General features: G+C 43.6%; 1 pseudogene; it reads right to left on the minus strand.

Annotated features, from left to right (window-relative positions):
- The window catches only part of LOC121844652, a 51,260-nt pseudogene extending 32,780 nt beyond the window's left edge, over positions 1 to 18,480 (minus strand).
- Positions 18,481 to 23,348: the final 4,868 nt, after the last annotated feature.

Raw genomic sequence — 23,348 nt, forward strand, 5'->3', positions numbered from 1 at the left:
GAGAGAACGAGAGGAGACAGAGAGAGAGAACGAGAGGAGACAGAGAGAGAGAACGAGAGGAGACAGAGAGAGTGTGTGAGAGAGAGCAGAAAGGAGAGAGCGTGAGAGTGAGAGGAGAGAGCAGAAAGGAGAGAGCGTGAGAGTGAGAGGAGAGAGCAGAAAGGAGAGAGCGTGAGAGGAGAGAGGGAGAGAGTGAGAGGAGAGAGCAGAAAGGAGAGAGCGTGAGAGTGAGAGGAGAGAGCAGAAAGGAGAGAGAGTGAGAGTGAGAGGAGAGAGGGAGAGAGAAGTAAAAAGAATATTACTGCATGGACCTTTCTGTGAGAGCTCCTCCCTGTCAGGCATTTGAAATGATATTGAGCTCGACCGAGGAAACAAATCCTCACTAACATACGTCATTTCTATGCGGCATTGAACGACTGGAAATGGTGTGGAGAAGTCAGAAATGATTGGAGATTCGTGTCTTTACACACTGTAATAATGATGTGTATACGTGGGTATTTTAGCAAAACCTCAAAATGTAAAAACAGTCTTCGTTTTCAAATGCAACAGTTTCTAACTGAAGTGGGCTTGGAGTTGACCTGCGTGGCTGTTAGTCCTACCATGTTTTCGCTGTCTGAAACGCCTGGTTATTTAAACAACGTTATTGAAGGTCCCTCTGGAGCAGACACTCCACTAAATAACTACATTTGAATGTGACGTGAGAAGGTTTGATTTGTGAGTAAAGTCTGACAATCATTGTACAATATATGTGTCTGTTTTCTGAGTAATGAGTCATTGTTGACAATCATTCAGTACAATATATATGTCTGTTTGTTTTGTGAGTAATGAGTCATTGTTGACAATCATTCAGTACAATATATATGTCTGTTTGTTTTGTGAGTAATGAGTCATTGTTGACAATCATTCAGTACAATATATATGTCTGTTTGTTTTGTGAGTAATGAGTCATTGTTGACAATCATTCAGTACAATATATGCCTGTTTGTTTACTCATAACTGGAACTTTCAGAGTGGTTGCTGTTGTTGCTGTCAGGTATGTGGGCTATAAATAAAGCCATGGTTATCTTCCTGGATAGGAGACTAGTAAATGACTGAGTATAAAACACAACGTATCAGGTCGTTTCTACACTGGTTGTTACTCCTACCTTGTCGTCGCTGGCTGAGATGTGAGGGGCCAGGGCCTCCACCTCACTGTGAAAGATGTTGTGTTCCTCCACCTCGTTCTCTATGGTGGGCAGGTCCTGACCAAAACTCTTGTTGCTCAGGTTGCCCTGGTCGGAAGAAGAAAGACATGACGTTTATGTTACTGTGTGCGTAAACTGTGTGTACACATATCCAAGCCTGTGTGTGTGTGTTCCCCTCACCTGTTTCTCCTCTATGATCCTGCCCCAGTTGACGCTCGGCAGGCCCTCAGAACGGGTCAGGTGGTAGATGCGGTCGTGGTCCTCTCTCAGCTTCCTTAGTCTCACTCTCAGCTGCTTCATACTGGAGGAGACGACACAGGGTGAGGACACAGGGTGAGGACACAGGGTGAGGACACAGGGTGAGGACACAGGGTGAGGACACAGGGTGACGACACAGGGTGACGACACAGGGTGACGACACAGGGTGACGACACAGGGTGACGACACAGGGTGACGACACAGGGTTAGTTAAAACTCAACAGTGGAGTGAGTGGAGCTCAGGGTCGGGCTAAAGAGGGTATAATATCTATTATAAACTGGGTGGTTCCAGCCCTGAATGCTGATTGGCTGACAGTCGTGGTACATCAGACCATATACCACACTCCCTTGTGCCTTATTGCTTAAGTGTATCAGTGTATTACATCTACTATATAACTCACTCCTGATCTATCATCTCAGCCTGGCGGTGCTACATATCTACTATATAATATAGGTCCTGCTCAATCATCTCAGCCTGTCGGTGCTGCAGGTACATATCTACTATATAATATAACTCCTGCTCTATCATCTCAGCCTGGTGGTGCTGCAGGTACATATCTACTATATAATATAACTCCTGCTCTATCATCTCAGCCTGGCGGTGCTGCAGGTACATATCTACTATATAATATAACTTCTGCTCTATCATCTCAGCCTGGTGGTGCTACATATCTACTATATAATATAACTCCTGCTCTATCATCTCAGCCTGGTGGTGCTGCAGGTACAGTGTATATCAGTGTAGTGTATATCTACTATATAAAATAACTCACTCCTGCTCAATCATCTCAGCCTGGGGTGCTGCAGGTACATATCTACTATATAATATAACTCCTGCTCTATCATCTCAGCCTGGCGGTGCTGCAGGTACATATCTACTATATAATATAACTCCTGCTCTATCATCTCAGCCTGGTGGTGCTGCAGGTACAGTAGGTATATCTAGTGTAGTGTATATCTACTATATAAAATAACTCACTCCTGCTCAATCATCTCAGCCTGGGGGTGCTGCAGGTACATATCTACTATATAATATAACTCCTGCTCTATCATCTCAGCCTGGCGGTGCTGCAGGTACATATCTACTATATAATATAACTCCTGCTCGATCATCTCAGCCTGGCTGTGCTACATATCTACTATATAATATAACTCCTGCTCAATCATCTCAGCCTGGGGGTGCTGCAGGTACAATAGGTACATATCTACTATATAATATAACTCTTGCTCTATCATCTCAGCCTGGCGGTGCTACATATCTACTATATAATATAGCTCCTGCTCAATCATCTCAGCCTGGGGGTGCTGCAGGTACAATAGGTACATATCTACTGTATAATATAACTCCTGCTCTATCATCTCAGCCTGGCGGTGCTGCAGGTACATATCTACTATATAATATAGCTCCTGCTCAATCATCTCAGCCTGGGGGTGCTGCAGGTACAATAGGTACATATCTACTGTATAATATAACTCCTGCTCTATCATCTCAGCCTGGGGGTGCTGCAGGTACAATAGGTACATATCTACTATATAATATAACTCTTGCTCTATCATCTCAGCCTGGTGGTGCTACATATCTACTATATAATATAGCTCCTGCTCAATCATCTCAGCCTGGGGGTGCTGCAGGTACAATAGGTACATATCTACTGTATAATATAACTCCTGCTCTATCATCTCAGCCTGGCGGTGCTGCAGGTACATATCTACTATATAATATAACTCCTGTTCTATCATCTCAGCCTGGTGGTGCTGCAGGTACAGTAGGTATATCTAGTGTAGTGTATATCTACTATATAATATAACTCCTGATCTATCATCTCAACCTGGTGGTGCTGCAGGTACAGTAGGTATATCTAGTGTAGTGTATATCTACTAGATAATATAACTCCTGATCTATCATCTCAGCCTGGTGGTGCTGCAGGTACAGTAGGTATATCTAGTGTAGTGTATATCTACTAGATAATATAACTCCTGATCTATCATCTCAGCCTGGGGGTGCTGCAGGTACAGTAGGTATATCTAGTGTAGTGTATATCTACTAGATAATATAACTCACTCCTGCTCAATCATCTCAGCCTGGGGGTGCTGCAGGCGTTTTGCGTCAACGGCGTCCTCATCCAGGCCTTGCAGCAGCTCCAGAGAGCTTAGGATGCGCTTGTTGGTGTCGTCCTGGTACAGAGGCTGCTTGCCCTCGTTGATCTTACTCACATCCTGATACAACACAGAGCAGTCAAAGGTTTTCATATGATATTGTCAAAGACATTGAGAACCACACAGAGCCAATTAGGATAAGGCAAACAGTCTGCCAGAGCCACCAATAGGATGTTGTTGTTGTTGCATTATCAAAAGGTATCAGAAAAGGTATCAGAAGGTTCTGTGACGTTCTATGAATTTCTGTGTGTTTCTTTGAGGTTCTATGTAGTTCTGAGGTTCTATGCGGTTCCACGCAGTTCTATGAGGTTCTACGATGTTATATGATGATCTTTGAGATTCTATCCAGTTCTGTGTGGTTTTATGATGTTCTAAACGGTTCTATGAGGTTCTGTGTGATGCGGTTCTTTACCTTGTTGAGGTTCTGCTCCGTCTCAAGGATGAGCTTCTCCACCTTGTCAGCGTTCTTCTGCAGCTTCTCAATCAGTGCAGACAGCTCAGAGGAGGGCGCCCTGGAATGAGGAGGTGACAACAGTTACATTTTTAGTCATTGAACTTATACAGAGCGACTTACATTCATTGCGATCAACCGAAATAGGTCAAAACAACCATATATGACTGTCATTGCATTCAACCGAAGTAGGTCAAAACAACCACATATGACTGTCATTGCATTCAACCAAAGTAGGTCAAAACAACCATATATGACTGTCATTGCATTCAACCGAAATAGGTCAAAACAACCACATATGACTGTCATTGCATTCAACCAAAGTAGGTCAAAACAACCACATATGACTGTCATTGCATTCAACCGAAGAAGGTCAAAACAACCATATATGACTGTCATTGCATTCAACCGAAGAAGGTCAAAACAACCATATATGACTGTCATTGCAAGGTCAAAAAACATATATGACTTATTCATTAAAGCGTTCTTCTAGACCTGGGATGGACATCTCCAGTCCTCTGGGGTCTGATTGGTGTCACACTTTGGCCCCAGCTAACACACCTGACTCCAGTAATCAACTAATCATGATCTTCAGTTTAGAACGCAATTAGTTTAAATCAGCTGTGTTTGCTAAGGATGATGGGGAACAGTGTGACCCCCCCCCCCATACAGACCCTCTCAGGGGAGAAGACACCAGTTAGTTCTACATACAGACCCTCTCAGGGGAGAAGACACCAGTTAGTTCTACATACAGACCCTCTCAGGGGAGAAGACACCAGTTAGTTCTACATACAGACCCTCTAAGGGGAGAAGACACCAGTTAGTTCTACATACAGACCCTCTCAGGGAGAAGACACCAGTTAGTTCTACATACAGACCCTCTCAGGGGAGAAGACACCAGTTAGTTCTACATACAGACCCTCTCAGGGAGATGACACCAGTTAGTTCTACATACAGACCCTCTCAGGGAGATGACACCAGTTAGTTCTACATACAGACACCAGTTAGTTCTACATACAGACCCTCTCAGGGAGAAGACACCAGTTAGTTCTACATACAGACCCTCTCAGGGGAGAAGACACCAGTTAGTTCTACATGCAGACCCTCTCAGGGGAGAAGACACCAGTTAGTTCTACATACAGACCCTCTCAGGGGAGAAGACACCAGTTAGTTCTACATACAGACCCTCTCAGGGGAGAAGACACCAGTTAGTTCTACATACAGACCCTCTAAGGGGAGAAGACACCAGTTAGTTCTACATACAGACCCTCTCAGGGGAGAAGACACCAGTTAGTTCTACATACAGACCCTCTCAGGGGAGAAGACACCAGTTAGTTCTACATACAGACCCTCTCAGGGGAGAAGACACCAGTTAGTTCTACATACAGACCCTCTCAGGGGAGAAGACACCAGTTAGTTCTACATACAGACCCTCTCAGGGGAGAAGACACCAGTTAGTTCTACATACAGACCCTCTCAGGGGAGAAGACACCAGTTAGTTCTACATCAGACCATCTGATGAGTTCTGTTACAGAAAGACCACTCTTAGGTTACAGGGATAGTTCAGTTGGGTGAACGATGCCTTTCAAAGGAAAGAGTCTGCAGTGACCGTATCTCTCTGAAAACCTTTAGAGACCATCTGTGCGTTCTGTACCGAGTACAAAATGGACTTGAGCAACAGAACATTAAAACCGGGCCTCATAATGTGGGCCTACACTAGTAAACAGGACCCTACGTTGATGCTTTCCCCAATCGGGGACTGTAGCTTTAAACTTGAACAAAAAATGTTAACTTTGACATGCTAACGTCGACTGAGGGATAAATCAACTCTTCAGACTGTTATGAATGAAAGATGGATCCAGTCAGTAACTAAGCTCCAGTCTTCATCTTAGTAACAGACTCAGTCAGGATTAACACAGCTCTTCAGCAGGGATGCTTAAAATGGTAGCTGTCATTAGGGAGGTAATCAGATGAGTGACTGAATGAAGTGCACTTGCCTTGCCGTCCACTTCACCGTCTGCCTGCCGTGTCTGCTAACCCTGAATGAACCTGAAAGCTCCCTGCTGCACATCTCCCACGGGTCAGATGACATGGGCTGCATCTCAATAGTCTAGTAGCTTCCTCTCCTTCATCCAATAGACTAATAGCTTCCTCATCTCCTCTCCTTCATCTCAATAGTCTAGTAGCTTCCTCTCCTCATCATCTCAATAGTCTAGTAGCTTCCTCTCCTCGTCATCTCAATAGTCTAGTAGTTTCCTCTCCTTCATCCAATAGACTAATAGCTTCCTCATCTCCTCTCCTTCATCTCAATAGTCTAGTAGCTTCCTCTCCTCATCTCCTCTCCTTCATCTCAATAGTCTAGTAGCTTCCTCTCCTCGTCATCTCAATAGTCTAGTAGTTTCCTCTCCTTCATTAAAATAGACCAATAGCTTCCTCATCTCCTCTCCTTCATCTCAATAGTCTAGTAGTTTCCTCTCCTTCATCCAATAGACTAATAACTTCCTCATCTCCTCTCCTTCATCCAATAGACTAATAGCTTCCTCGTCTCCTCTCCTTCATCCAATAGACTAATAGCTTCCTCGTCTCCTCTCCTTCATCTCAATAGTCTAGTAGCTTCCTCTCCTCATCTCCTCTCCTTCATCTCAATAGTCTAGTAGCTTCCTCTCCTCGTCATCTCCCCTTCATCTCAATAGTCTAGTAGCTTCCTCTCCTCATCTCCTCTCCTTCATCTCAATAGTCTAGTAGCTTCCTCTCCTCATCTTCTCTCCTTCATCTCAATAGTCTAGTAGCTTCATCTCCTTCATCCAATAGACTAATAGCTTCCTCGTCTCCTCTCCTTCATCTCAATAGTCTAGTAGCTTCCTCTCCTCATCTCTTCATCTCAATAGTCTAGTAGCTTCCTCTCCTCGTCATCTCAATAGTCTAGTAGCTTCCTCTCCTCATCTCCTCTCCTTCATCTCAATAGTCTAGTAGCTTCCTCTCCTCGTCATCTCAATAGTCTAGTAGCTTCCTCTCCTCATCTCTTCTCCTTCATCTCAATAGTCTAGTAGCTTCCTCTCCTCAATCTCAATATTCTAGTAGCTTCCTCTCCTCATCTCCTCTCCTTCATCTCAATAGTCTAGTAGCTTCCTCTCCTCATCTCCTCTCCTTCATCTCAATAGTCTAGTAGCTTCCTCTCCTCATCTCCTCTCCTTCATCTCAATAGTCTAGTAGCTTCCTCTCCTCATCTCCTCTCCTTCATCTCAATAGTCTAGTAGCTTCCTCTCCTCATCTCCTCTCCTTCATCTCAATAGTCTAGTAGCTTCCTCTCCTCATCTCCTATCCTTCATCTCAATAGTCTAGTAGCTTCCTCTCCTCATCTCCTCTCCTTCATCTCATTAGTCTAGTGGCTTCCTCATCTCCTCTCCTCTCCTTAATCTCAATAGTCTAGTAGCTTCCTCATCTCCTCTCCTTCATTTCAATAGTCTAGAAGCTTCCTCTCCTTGTCTCCTCTCCTTTATCTACCCCGATGTGAAAGCATTAGACAGGTGCATGAGTATTCCATGAGACATCCACCATCTTTCTTCCTGTCAGTGATCTTGTGCAGGATTCTGATCTCACCGGGTCAGATCTGTACAGATGAAGGGAGACTATTGACATCTACCCCATGGTAAGAGAAATGTTGCTGAAGCTATCAGTAGAGGCCTGTAAATCAGGCCCATCGCCAGACCAGGACAGTAACACCATTGTCTAATCTGACATACTGTTTGCATAGTGCTGTGGAAAACATTGACATTAAAACACACCTTTGTTCATACTCAGTGTAATTCATTAAATAAAACACATTGGCTCATATAACCTAGAAGTACTGCAGTGGAGGCAACAAGAGACTACAGTATATAGCTTGGGCACTAAGTACATTACTATTCTTCACTCATCAATGCTACCATCTTTTCCTTGCCCAACAACAACAGCAACTAGATTACTAAAGCAGAGACAGACTGATACCCCGGCTAATATTAGAAGTGTTTTCTATAAAAAGCTTTGTGCATCAGAAAACGTGTCTCCAGTCTGTTTACCTGTGAGTTTAAAATGGAACACCTGCTGATCTTCCAACCCCTAAGCTCTGTCCAGAACACTGTTCAGAACACCATGCAGACAGGAGACATTCCAGAACACCCAGCCCATCACACTAACCCCTGAGCTCTGTTCAGAACACCATGCAGACAGGAGACATTCCAGAACACCCAACGTTCCTTCTGCGACACGGTTCTTAGATCATACTGTACATGCAAATAAGCTACTATAAATCATCTTTGCTTTTCATACAATACTTCACACTAGAGGTCGACCGATTAATCGGAATGGCCGATTCGTGTTTGCAATCTTCCGGTTACTAGTCCAACGCTCTAACCACCTGTCTTACATTGCACTCCATGAGGAGACTGCGTGGCAGGCTGACTAGCTGTTACGTGAGGGCAGCAAGAAGCCAAGGTAAGTTGCCAGCTAGCATTAAACTTATCTTATAAAAAACAATCAATATTAACATAATCACTAGTTAAACTAGTAACATCATCAATCATGTGTAGTTATGTAGCGTGTCCTGCGTTGCATATAATCGATGCTGTGCCTGTTAATGTTTCATTGAATCACAGCCTACTTCGCCAAACGGGTGATGATTTAACAAGCGCATTTGCGAAAAAAGCGCTGTCGTTGCACCAATGTACCTAACCATAAACATCAATGCCTTTCTTTAAAATCAATACACAAGTATATATTATTAAACCTGCATATTTAGTTAATATAGCCTGCTAACATGAATTTCTTATAACTAGGGAAATTGTGTGATTTCTCTTGCGTTCTGTGCAACAGAGTCAGGGTACATGCAGCAGTTTGGGCCGCCTGGCTCGTTGAGAACTGTATGAAGTCCATTTATTCCTAACAAAAGACCGTAATTAATTCACCAGAATTGTACATAATTATGACATAACATTGAAGGTTGTACAATGTAACAGCAATATTTAGACTTGGGGATGCCACCCGTTAGATAAAATACAGAACGGTTCCGTATTTCACTGAAAGAATAAACGATTTGTTTTCTAAATGAGTTTTTGGATTCGACCATTTTAATGACTAAAGGCTTGTATTTCTGCATTTATTATATTATAATTAAGTCTATGATTTGATATAGCAGTCTGACTGAGCGGTGGTAGGCAGCAGCAGGCTCGTAAGCATTCATTCAAACAGCACTTTCCTGCATTTGCCAGCAGCTCTTTGCTGTGCTTAAAGCATTGAGCTGTTTATGAGTTCAAGCCTATCAACTCCCGAGATTAGGCTGGTGTAACTGAAGTGAAATGGCTAGCTAGTTAGCTGGGTGTGCGCTAATAGCGTTTCAAACGTCACTCGCTCTGAGACTTGGTGTAGTTGTTCCCCTTGCTCTGCATGGGTAATGCTGCTTCGAGGGTGGCTGTTGTCGATGTGTTCCTGGTTCGAGCCCAGGTAGGAGCGAGGAGAGGGACAGAAGCTATACTGTTACACTGGCAATACTAAAGTGCCTATAAGAACATCCAATAGTCAAAGGCTTATGAAATACACATTGTATAGAGAGAAATAGTATAATAATTAAATAGTAATACTATAATTCCTATAATAACTATAACCTAAAACTTGTTACCTGGGAATATTGAAGACTCAAGTTAAAAGGAACCATCAGCTTTCATATATTCTCATGTTCTGAGCAAGGAACTTAAACATTAGCTTTCTTACATGGCACATAATATACTTTTACTTTCTTCTCCAACACTTTGTTTTTGCATTATTTAAACCAAATTGAACATGTTTCATTATTTATTTGAGGCTAAATTAATTTTAATGATGTATTATATTAAGCTAAAAAAGTGTTCATTCAGTATTGTTGTAATTGTCATTATTACAAATACATTTTTAAAAAATTTAAAAAATAGTCAGATTAATCGGTATCGGCTTTTTTGGTCCCCCAATAATCTGTGTCGGTGTTGAAAAATCATAGTCGGTCGACCTCTACCACACACACACACACACACACACACACACACACACACACACACACACACACACACACACACACACACACACACACACCTCTATTGAAGAGAAGACATGATGAAACATGATTGGACTCAACAGCATACATTCATCTTGTCATTGGAAGCAGTCCAGTTCGTGACTCACTCCTCTCTCATGGGAGCCTGCTGTCATTGATGGAGGAGTTGGTGAAGTGCCATCAACCAGTAAACCACATTCTGATGGCACATAAATCAAATCAAACTTTATTTGTCACGTACGCCGAATACCACAGGTGTAGGTAGACCTTACAGTGAAATGCTGACTTACAACAGGCTCTAACCAACAGGCAATTTCTAAGTAAAGAAAATAGGTATTAGGTGAACAACAGATAAGTAAGGAAAAGTAAGGAACAGTGAATGATAACAGTAGAGAGGCTATATACAGTAGAGGCTATATACAGTAGAGAGGCTATATACAGTAGAGAGGCTATATACAGTAGAGAGGCTATAACAGTAGAGAGGCTATATACAGTAGAGAGGCTATATACAGTAGAGAGGCTATAACAGTAGAGAGGCTATATAGAGTAGAGAGGCTATATACAGTAGAGAGGCGATATACAGTAGAGAGGCTATATACAGTAGAGAGGCTATATACAGTAGAGAGGCTATATACAGTAGAGAGGCTATAACAGTAGAGAGGCTATAACAGTAGAGAGGCTATATAAAGTAGAGAGGCTATATACAGTAGAGAGGCTATATACAGTAGAGAGGCTATATACAGTAGAGAGGCTATAACAGTAGAGAGGCTATATACAGTAGAGAGGCTATATACAGTAGAGAGGCTATATACAGTAGAGAGGCTATATACAGTAGAGAGGCTATAACAGTAGAGAGGCTATATACAGTAGAGAGGCTATATACAGTAGAGAGGCGATATACAGTAGAGAGGCTATATACAGTAGTGAGGCGATATACAGTAGAGAGTCTATATACAGTAGTGAGGCGATACACAGTAGAGAGTCTATTTACAGTAGAGGCTATATACAGTAGAGGCTATATACAGGCCCCGGTTAGTCAGGCTGATTGAGGTAGTATGTAGATATGGTTAAAGTGACTATGCAAATATGATGAACAGAGAGTAGCAGTAGCGTAAAAGAGAGATTGGCGGGTGGTGGGTGGTTGGACACAATGCACCGGTTAGTTGGGCTATTTGAGGTAGTATGTAGATAAATGACTAAGTGACTAAGCATATATGATCAACAGAGAGTAACAGCAGCATAAAATAGGGGTTGGGGGGGCACACAATGCAAATAGTCATTCAACCTGTTCAGGAGTCTTATGGCTTGGGGGTAAAAACTGTTGAGAAGCCTTTTTGTCCTAGACTTGGCACTCCGGTACCACTTGCCAATTCCACTCTCCTTGATCCTGGTTATGATGTCCTCCTGAGGACAGAACTAGTTGTAGCACAGTGTTGATCCTGGTTATGATGTCCTCCTGAGGACAGAACTAGTTGTAGCACAGTGTTGATCCTGGTTATGATGTCCTCCTGAGGACAGAACTAGTTGTAGCACAGTGTTGATCCTGGTTGTGATGTCCTGCTGAGGACAGAACTAGTTGTAGCACAGTGTTGATCCTGGTTGTGATGTCCTGCTGAGGACAGAACTAGTTGTAGCACAGTGTTGATCCTGGTTGTGATGTCCTCCTGAGGACAGAACTAGTTGTAGCACAGTGTTGATCCTGGTTGTGATGTCCTCCTGAGGACAGAACTAGTTGTAGCACAGTGTTGATCCTGGTTGTGATGTCCTCCTGAGGACATAACTAGTTGTGGCACAGTGTTGATCCTGGTTATGATGTCCTCCTGAGGACAGAACTAGTTGTAGAGTATTGTTGTAGTCTGTCATCTCCAGAAGGTGCTTCTTCTTCTCCTCCTACAGAACTGGCCCAACAGGTTCTATTCTCCTTTATGTAACAGAGAATGATCTTTAAATAACCCGCAGCCTGAAGTGATGAGGTGATGAGTGCATTGAAGAGTACGAGTTTTATATTGTTTGATATTAGAACACCTGTTGGTTATACACATCTATCGATAGTAGTGTCTATTTCTACGTGCCTGAAGCTGGGTATTGGACTGGGGTTCTGATCAAGACTATATAATGGTGTGGTCTTATTCAGACAGGTTGATTTATCACTTAGCAGACTTGGGTTCAAATGCTTTTCAAAATACTTGAAACACTTTCAGCGTTTGCTTTTGCCTGCCCGGGGTGCCAGATGAACAGGGTTGGGTCGTTTGTGACAGTTTCATATTCTATTGGATCCATTGCGCCAGGCAAGCTCAATCAAGCCCAGAAAGAGGATATGAAAGGATTTGAACCCAGAGCTGCTACGTGATAAATCAGCCTATCTGAATAAGATCTCACTGTTGTATGGACTTGAGCAGAAACCCAGTATCCAGCTTCAGGCACGTAGAAATAGACAGTACTAGAAAGTAATAGATTTTTATTTTTTATTTATTTTTACTAGGCAAGTCAGTTAAGAACAAATTCTTATTTTCAATGACGGCCTAGGAACAAACAGTGTTGATCCTGGTTATGATGTCCTGCTGAGGACAGAACTAGTTGTGGCACAGTGTTGATCCTGGTTGTGATGTCCTGCTGAGGACAGAACTAGTTGTGGCACAGTGTTGATCCTGGCTGTGATGTCCTGCTGAGGACAGAACTAGTTGTAGGGACGTGGATGGAGGAATGGGGGTGGATGGAGGAATGGGGGTGGATGGAGGAGTGGGGGTGGATGGAGGAGTGGATGGGGACGTTAACTGCCTTGTTCAGGGGCAGAACGACCTTGTCAGCTCGGGATTTGAACTTGCAACCTTTCGGTTACTAGTCCAACGCTCTAACCACTAGGCTACGCTGCCACCCAGATATGTATAGCATTAGTAGACAGGTGTTCTAATATCAGAAATGTACAACTGTTTGCTTATGTGACCTTTCAAGGCATTCATAGTTTGATTAAATCATATGTTGAGGTTTCCATGCCCCGGCTTGACATTTGAATTAAATCATAAATTATAGTCCTTGCCATATCTACTCAAAGTCAGCGGGATTGCATGGCACACTGTGCAAAGAGTCTGGGTGTTTTCAACCACTGACAAACGGCTGGATTCTTGTGAAACTGGCATTGGCTCCAACTGGGGCAAAATGCCATGATGCCCCTGGCTCCAACTGGGGCAAAATGCCATGATGCCCCTGGTTCCAACTGGGGCAAAATGCCATGATGCCCCTGGTTCCAACTGGGGCAAAATGACATGAGGGGTGGAGGAGTGGGGGTGGATGGGGAAGGGATGGAGGAGTGGGGGGGTGGATGGAGGAGTGGGGAGGGATGTAAGAGGGATGGAGGATGGGTGGAGGAGTGGGGGTGGATGGAGGAGTGGGGTGGACGGAGGAGTGGATGGAGGAGTGGAGGTGGATGGAGGAGTGGGGGTGGATGGAGGAGTGGAGGTGGATGGAGGAGTGCGGGTGGATGGAGAAGTGGGGGTGGATGGAGGAGTGGGGGTGGATGGAGGAGTGGATGGAGGAGTGGGGGTGGATGAGGGATGGAGGAGTGGGGGTGGATGAGGGACGGAGGAGTCGGGTGGATGGAGGAGTGGGGGTGGATGAGGGATGGAGGAGTGGGGGTGGACGAGGGATGGAGGAGTGGGGGTGGAGGAGGAGTGGGGGTGGACGAGGGATGGAGGAGGGGGAGGATGGAGGAGTGGGGGAGGATGGAGGAGTGGAGGTGGATGGAGGAGTGGAGGTGGATGGAGGAGTGGAGGTGGATGGAGGAGTGGAGGTGGATGGAGGAGTGGGGGTGGATGGAGGAGTGGAGGTGGATGGAGGAGTGGGGGTGGATGGAGGAGTGGAGGTGGATGGAGGAGTGGGGGTGGATGGAGGAGTGTCTCTGGCATGGACTAAGATACAGTAGAATAATATAGAATACAGTATATACACATGAGATGAGTAATGCATGGACTAAGATACAGTAGAATAATATAGAATACAGTATATACACATGAGATGAGTAATGCATGGACTAAGATACAGTAGAATAATATAGAATACAGTATATACACATGAGATGAGTAATGCATGGACTAAGATACAGTAGAATAATATAGAATACAGTATATACACATGAGATGAGTAATGCATGGACTAAGATACAGTAGAATAGTATAGAATACAGTATATACACATGAGATGAGTAATGCATGGACTAAGATACAGTAGAATAATATAGAATACAGTATATACACATGAGATGAGTAATGCATGGACTAAGATACAGTAGAATAATATAGAATACAGTATATACACATGAGATGAGTAATGCATGGACTAAGATACAGTAGAATAATATAGAATACAGTATATACACATGAGATGAGTAATGCATGGACTAAGATACAGTAGAATAGTATAGAATACAGTATATACACATGAGATGAGTAATGCATGGACTAAGATACAGTAGAATAATATAGAATACAGTATATACACATGAGATGAGTAATGCATGGACTAAGATACAGTAGAATAATATAGAATACAGTATATACACATGAGATGAGTAATGCATGGACTAAGATACAGTAGAATAATATAGAATACAGTATATACACATGAGATGAGTAATGCATGGACTAAGATACAGTAGAATAATATAGAATACAGTATATACACATGAGATGAGTAATACATGGACTAAGATACAGTAGAATAGAATACAGTATCTACATATGAGATGAGTAATGCATGGACTAAGATACAGTAGAATAATATAGAATACAGTATATACACATGAGATGAGTAATGCATGGACTAAGATACAGTAGAATAGAATACAGTATATACATATGAGATGGGTAATGCATGGACTAAGATACAGTAGAATAGAATACAGTATATACATATGAGATGAGTAATGCATGGACTAATATACAGTAGAAGAGTATAAAATACAATATATACATATGAGATGAGTAATGCATGGACTAAAATACAGTAGAATAGAATACAGTATATACATATGAGATGAGTAATGCATGGACTAAGATACATTAGAATAGAATACAATATATACATATGAGATGAGTAATGCATGGACTAAAATACAGTAGAAGAGTATAGAATACAATATATACATATGAGATGAGTAATGCCAGATATGTAAACATTAAAGTGACTAAGATACAGTAGAATAGTATAGAATACAATATATACACATGAGATGAGTAATGCCAGATATGGACTAAGATACAGTAGAATAGTATAGAATACAGTATATACACATGAGATGAGTAATGCATGGACTAAGATACAGTAGAATAGTATAGAATACAATATATACATATGAGATGAGTAATGCAAGATATGTAAACATTATCAAAGTGGCCAGTGATTTCTAGTCTGTCTATAGGAGTGTTGGACACACATCACTCCGAATAAGGAGTAAAGTATTTCCAAGGAGAGGGACAAATTGTAACCAGAAGGTAACTATGAGTCGCTGAGGGTATGGTGGGAGGGATGAGATCCAGATGAACTTCCCAGCAACCAAGGCCCAGATCAGACAAACCCTTCCTAGACAACCAACTCCTTCAAATATGAACTTCCCAAAAACAAAGGCCCAGATCAGATCCATTAGGGTCCCTAGGCCCTCTAGTATTAATTAATAGATCTGTGAAGGAGTAGGAGCTAAGGGAAGATACTAGGAACCTAAATGGAACTGGGCCCATGTGTCCATTCTATCTAGGGTTCAGAAAGTTGAAACGTCCACAGCGTTACAGAATACAGCCACACTACATACAGTAGATCATCACTGTTCACTGGCCTCCAGCTGATAGGAGTACTACAGCAGACATGTGTCTCCTATCTGCAAATCTCTGAGGAGACCACCAATAACCCTGATCTGTTCACTAGACCTATTGAATACCCTTAAGACCACTTAAGACCACTAATAACCCTGATCTGTTCACTAGACCTATTGAATACCCTTAAGACCACCAATAACCCTGATCTGTTCACTAGACCTATTGAATACCCTTAAGACCACCAATAACCCTGATCTGTTCACTAGACCTATTGAATACCCTTAAGACCACCAATAACTCTGATTAAATCACTGCCCCCTGGAAGTTGTGATGTGTTGACCAACATTAAATAACTGCAGCCAGACGTTGTGATGCATTTTCTAAAAATCCTGGTTGGAGGACTCCAGATTCCCTCTTGATTCCATTAATCCTACAACCAGCATTTCAGGAAAATCAGGGAATATATTCAGAGTTTCAGGAATTTTGCAACCCTACACATAAATTAAACACGCCCACACCCACACACATGCATGCAAGCACGCACACGCACGCCCACACAATGTGTGTGGTTTTCATTATTCCAACATTGTGTCTGACTCATACGTTGAAACATGAAAGCCTCATTCACTAGCTAGAAACAGTTTCAAGCAGCTTCCTCGGCCTTTCCTTCGATATCAGACACGATACATTCCCTTCTTTACTGAAGTCAATGATGAGCCTCCCATTAAGGCTTTGTCCCAAACGGCTCCCTATTCCCATAGGGCTCTGGTCAAAAGTAGTGCACTAATTAGGGAATAGGGTGCCATTGGCCATAGGGCTCTAGTCAAAAGTAGTGCACTAATTAGGGAATAGGGTGCAATTGGCCATAGGGCTCTAGTCAAAAGTAGTGCACTATATAGGGATCAGAGCCCTATGCACCCTGGTCAAAAGTAGTGCACTATATAGGGTTTAATTTGGGTTGTAGTTAGTGTCTCTGAACAGAGAGAGCACAGAGCATGCAGGTTGTCACTCGTCAAGTGAGAGTAGGAGGGGGAGGAGGAGGGAGGAGGAGGGCAGGATAGAGTCAGGGCCACCTAGTAATAACAACACTCCTTTGGCTTGGAACATGAGAGGTTAGCTAGCAAATCTGTTTCCAATGGTTATATATGTAATGTATGGCTCCGGGACGTATGCGTCTCAAATGGGCACCCTATTCCCTAATTAGTGCACTACTTTTGACCAGAGCCCATAGGGCTGTATTCCCTAATTAGTGCACTACTTTTGACCAGGGCCCATAGGGCTCTGATCCCTATATAGTGCACTACTTTAGACCAGGGCCCATAGGGCTCTGATCCCTATATAGTGCACTACTTTTGACCAGGGCCCATGGTGCTCTGATCCCTACATAGAGCACTACTTTTGACCAGGGCCCATAGGGCTCTGTTCCCTATATAGAGCACTACTTTAGACCAGGGCCCATAGGGGTATAGTGTGCGGTGTGGGATGCATACACTGACTGCCCCAGAGAAGATCCAGTATAGCAAGTTCCTGAAGTGAGAGTGAAAAGTGACAGTTGAAAATGTTGATAAATATTTGGAGATTTTTTTGGGGGGGCAGCTCGTCACTAATTACACTATTCACAGGTAGGAGTGCATGGTTAAACACCTCACTGTATAATTATATAGGGATTTATATTGTTTATATGAACAAAGACACGACTGGGTTCAATTTCTTTCTTTTTGCCGATACAGTAGCCTGATATTTGACTATATTTCGGCAAAAGTGAGGTCAATACTTTCCTTAAGTGAAAAGTAGTTGAACAGGGCTGGGTTGAAGTCACCGTGTATTCTCTCACTCTACCCCGAAAGCCAAAGTTATCAAACCAGTTACTGCCACTAACATACAGCCACGCCCTCTGGCCAAATTAAAAGGACGTTCAAGTGTATAAACTAAGGCTACACAAAACAATATCATTATAAGCCATTTTCCAGAGTTGTATAAACTTTGGAATATGACTTAACCCCCCATGCAACGTGGCTTAATTTATTGTATTACATAGTACTACAATGTCCCAGAAGTGTCGTCAAATTATAAAATACGCATTATCATAAACGATCATAAATATAATCCTGAAGCATACTGACAGTGTTGTCACTTTGTCAAACGTCCAACTTCACTTTATCTTTCCTAATGCGACATTAAAAGAAACTTGCACAGTGATTACAAAGTTACAACTGGCTATCTGACCTGAGCCCCAGGACTACCTGACATTCGTATATCAGCTGATGTACGAAGGGCTATATAAATACATTTGATTTGATGATTTGATATCTATAACCACCAAGAAAACTTTCACCATAGAAACAACCACTGACTTTTTCGTTTGCGTGATGGTCACGCTCTTCCCGGGTTTTTTCTTGAACATTTTGCCAGCGGGACGACTCGGATTCTTCTCCCGTAAACACCTGTCTCTTCTTGTGCTTCTCTCTGTGAAGATATCCCGTTGGGGAGAGGTGAGGCGTCTTTCTGAGTTCTCTGGTATGTTCTCTCTCTTCCTCGGACAGGTAGGTTATGCCCCAGTACGCTCCACACACACACAAATGGGAAAGTCAAATGATGAGATTCGGCGACGCCCACTGGCGCTAATTCCTTCCAGCAGTCAGTCAGCACAGGAAAACTGATCCGCAGTAAAGGAGGGGGGTGCCTGTTGATTTCTCCCTGTATGTGATGCATACCCGTCACCTATGAACGCGTGGGCGGGAATGGTTTTATGCTTTTCCATACAGGTTACAGGTGGATACCGCACCTTTTAGGTATGAACATTGCTACTATGTTATCAACACATTGCCATTTGCTCAGATGAAAATACAACTACCAGTGTTTGAGAGAGTAGTCAAAGCAGTGTTCAAAAGCAAATCTATAACATTGTTTTTACAGGTCAGGTTGATATACGTTGATATATTGGTTACAGGTCAGACTGTAATACATTGATATATTGGTTACAGGTCAGACTGTAATACATTGATATATTGGTTACAGGTCAGACTGTAATACGTTAATATATTGGTTACAGGTCAGACTGTAATACGTTGATATATTGGTTACAGGTCAGACTGTAATACATTGATATATTGGTTACAGGTCAGACTGTAATACGTTGATATATTGGTTACAGGTCAGACTGTAATACATTGATATATTGGTTACAGGTCAGGCTGTAATACATTGATATATTGGTTACAGGTCAGAGTGTAATATATTGATATATTGGTTACAGGTCAGACTGTAATATGTTGATATATTGGTTACAGGCCAGACTGTAATACATTGATATATTGGTTACAGGTCAGACTGTAATACGTTGATATATTGGTTACAGGTCAGACTGTAATACATTGATATATTGGTTACAGGTCAGACTGTAATACGTTGATATATTGGTTACAGGTCAGACTGTAATACGTTGATATATTGGCTACAGGTCAGACTGTAATACTTTGATATATTGGTTACAGGTCAGACTGTAATACATTGATATATTGGTTACAGGTCAGACTGTAATACATTGATATATTGGTTACAGGCCAGACTGTAATACATTGATATATTGGCTACAGGTCAGGGTGTAATATGTTGACACATGTTGAGGCACTGCATCTCAGTGCTTGAGGCGTCATTACAGACACCCTGGTTCGAATCCAGGCTGTATCACAATCGGCCGTGATTGGGAGTCATATAGGGCGTTGCACAGTTTGCCCAGCGTCGTCCGGGTTTGGCCGGGGTAGGCCGTCATTGTAAATAAGAATTTGTTCTTAACTGACTTAGCTAAATAAAGGTTAAATAAAAAATAAATAAAACAATTACATTTAAAATGTTGGACCAGTTGACCGTTATCAGAAGTAGTGTGTGTCATAATATAGTGTCACAGTGTTGACCATGGTTCTGAGGGGGAGGAGTTATAGTGTGTGTCATAATATAGTGTAACAGTGTTGACCATGGTTCTGAGGGGGAGGAGTTATAGTGTGTCATAATATAGTGTAACAGTGTTGACCATGATTCTGAGGGGGAGGAGTTATAGTGTGTCATAATATAGTGTCACAGTGTTGACCATAGTTCTGAGGGGGAGGAGTTATAGTGTGTGTCATAATATAGTGTAACAGTGTTGACCATGGTCCTGAGGGGGAGGAGTTATAGTGTGTCATAATATAGTGTCACAGTGTTGACCATGGTTCTGAGGGGGAGGAGTTATAGTGTGTCATAATATAGTGTAACAGTGTTGACCATGGTTCTGAGGGGGAGGAGTTATAGTGTGTCATAATATAGTGTAACAGTGTTGACCATGGTTCTGAGGGGGAGGAGTTATAGTGTGTCATAATATAGTGTCACAGTGTTGACCATGGTTCTGAGGGGGAGGAGTTATAGTGTGTCATAATATAGTGTAACAGTGTTGACCATGGTCCTGAGGGGAGGAGTTATAGTGTGTTATAGTGTTGACCATGGTTCTAGTTGACCAATGGTGGGGTAGCTACATTGTAACCATGGAGACAGAACAGCATATGTTACTCCTCCCTCAGCTATGGAACCCAAGTGTGACTCGACGACAAGGACACTCCCTTGGGGTGTGTGTTTGTGTTTGTTTGGGAGAAGGAGTGACTCTTCAAAAGGACTGGCAGAGCCTGTCTGACCTGCCACAGCCTCCTCACACTGTGTGTGTCTGAGTGGGACAGTGATATGACTCAAGTTTCAGGAGTCTTCTCATCCTAACTAGGCCATGTGTCTTCTTGAGAGAGAGAGAGAGAGAGAGAGAGAGAGAGAGAAAGAGAGAGAGAACAGAAATTTAAACTAAGAGTCAGCACTGCACCAAGGTTGCATCCCAAACGGCACCCTATTCTCTATGGGTCCTGGTCTAAAGTAGTGCACTATATAGGGAACAGACCCCTATGGGTCCTGGTCTAAAGTAGTGCACTATAAGGGAACAGACCCCTATGGGTCCTGGTCTAAAGTAGTGCACTATATAGGGAACAGATCCCTATGGTCCTGGTCTAAAGTAGTGCACTATATAGGGAACAGATCCCTATGGTCCTGGTCTAAAGTAGTGCACTATATAGGGAACAGACCCCTATGGTCCTGGTCTAAAGTAGTGCACTATATAGGGAACAGACCCCTATGATCCTGGTCTAAAGTAGTGCACTATAAGGGAACAGACCCCTATGGGTCCTGGTCTAAAGTAGTGCACTATATAGGGAACAGACCCCTATGGTCCTGGTCTAAAGTAGTGCACTATATAGGGAACAGACCCTATGGTCCTGGTCTAAAGTAGTGCACTATATAGGGAACAGACCCCTATGGTCCTGGTCTAAAGTAGTGCACTATATCGGGAACAGACGCCTATGCTCCTGGTCTAAAGTAGTGCACTATATAGGGACTAGGGTGACATTTGGAATGCTACCACTGTTTACACTGTCATGTCTGCAGCCTGTGATTATATGCAGCTCTGCTCCCTGGCCCCTGTGTGTGTGTGTGTGTGTGTGTGTGTGTGTGTGTATGTGAGAGAGAGAGAGTGAGAGCGGTCAGGAAACACCACTACCTGCTGAAAGGAAGAGCCAGAGGAACTGATCACGCTGAACACAACCAGAACCAGTTAGTCATTAGAGACGTGTGTTACTGTGTTACTGTGTCTGTGTTACTGTGACTGTGTTATTGTGTCTGTGTTACTGTGACTGTGTTATTGTGTCTGTGTTACTGTGTCTGTGTTACTGTGACTGTGTTACCGTGCCTGTGTTACTGTGTCTGTGTGTCTGTCTGTGTGACTGTGTCTGTTTCTGTGTGTCTGTGTGACTGTGTCTGTGACTGTGTGTCTGTATGACTGTGTCTGTGTGTCTGTGTGACTGTGTCTGTGTGTGTGTGACTGTGTGTCCGTGTGTCCGTGTGTCTGTGTGTCTGTGTATCTGTGTGTCTGTGTGACTGTGTGACTGTCTGTGTGACTGTGTATGTGTGTCTCTGTGTGTGTGACTGTGTGTCTGTGTGTCTCTGTGTGTCCGTGTGACTGTGTGTCTGTGTGTGTGTGACTGTGTGTCTGTGTGTGTGTGACTGTGTGTCCGTGTGACTGTCTGTGACCACAGCAAAAAGGGAGAAAGAGAAAGTGTGTGTTAATGTTCAGACGTGTGTGAGGCTGTGTGTGAGGCTGTGTGTGAGGCTGTGTGTGAGGCTGTGTGTGTGTGTGAGGCTGTGTGTGAAGCTGTGTGTGTGAGGCTGTGTGTGTGAGGCTGTGTGTGAGGCTGTGTGTGAGGCTGTGTGTGAGGCTGTGTGTGTGAAGCTGTGTGTGTGAGGCTGTGAGAAGCTGTGTGTGTGAGGCTGTGTGTGTGTGAGGCTGTGTGTGAGGCTGTGTGTGTGAGGCTGTGTGTGTGAGGCTGTGTGTGAGGCTGTGTGTGTGAAGCTGTGTGTGTGAGGCTGTGTGTGTGAGGCTGTGTGTGTGAGGCTGTGTGTGAGGCTGTGTGTGTGAAGCTGTGTGTGTGAGGCTGTGTGTGTGAGGCTGTGTGTGAGGCTGTGTGTGTGAGTGTGCGTTCAGACGGATGGAAACTTAACAGCATGTGGTTGAGTTATCCCCCCTCCCAGACCCATCAGCCCAAGGCCTTGCTGAATGTAATGTCAACAGCACCATCATTGTTCCCTGCATCACAGTCAACAGGTGTCAGATGGACATGTCAGTGCTGGGCTGCTGGCAGAGATAATGGTGCTGGGCTGCTGGCAGAGATAATGGTGACATGTCAGTGCTGGGCTGCTGGCAGAGATAATGGTGCTGGGTTGCTGACAGAGATAATGGTGCTGGGCTGCTGGCAGAGATAATGGTGCTGGGCTGCTGACAGAGATAATGGTGCTGGGCTGCTGGCAGAGATAATGGTGCTGGGCTGCTGGCAGAGATGATGGTGCTGGGCTGCTGGCAGAGATAATGGTGCTGGGCTGCTGGCAGAGATAATGGTGCTGGGCTGCTGACAGAGATAATGGTGCTGGGCTGCTGATAGAGATAACAGTGACATGTCAGGGCTGGGCTGCTGGCAGAGATAATGGTGCTGGGCTGCTGGCAGAGATAATGGTGCTGGGCTGCTGGCAGAGATAATGGTGCTGGGCTGCTGGCAGAGATAATGGTGCTGGGCTGCTGACAGAGATAATGGTGCTGGGCTGCTGATAGAGATAACAGTGACATGTCAGGGCTGGGCTGCTGACAGAGATAACAGTGACATGTCAGTACTGGGCTGCTGACAGAGATAATGGTGACATGTCATTGCTGGGCTGCTGACAGAGATAACAGTGACATGTCAGTGCTGGGCTGCTGGCAGAGATAATGGTGCTGGGCTGCTGACAGAGATAATGGTGCTGGGCTGCTGACAGAGATAACGGTGACATGTCAGTGCTGGGCTGCTGACAGAGATAACAGTGACATGTCAGTGCTGGGC

The sequence above is a fragment of the Oncorhynchus tshawytscha genome, unplaced genomic scaffold, assembly GCF_018296145.1.
Source record: "Oncorhynchus tshawytscha isolate Ot180627B unplaced genomic scaffold, Otsh_v2.0 Un_contig_3732_pilon_pilon, whole genome shotgun sequence".
Classification (NCBI taxonomy): domain Eukaryota; kingdom Metazoa; phylum Chordata; class Actinopteri; order Salmoniformes; family Salmonidae; genus Oncorhynchus; species Oncorhynchus tshawytscha.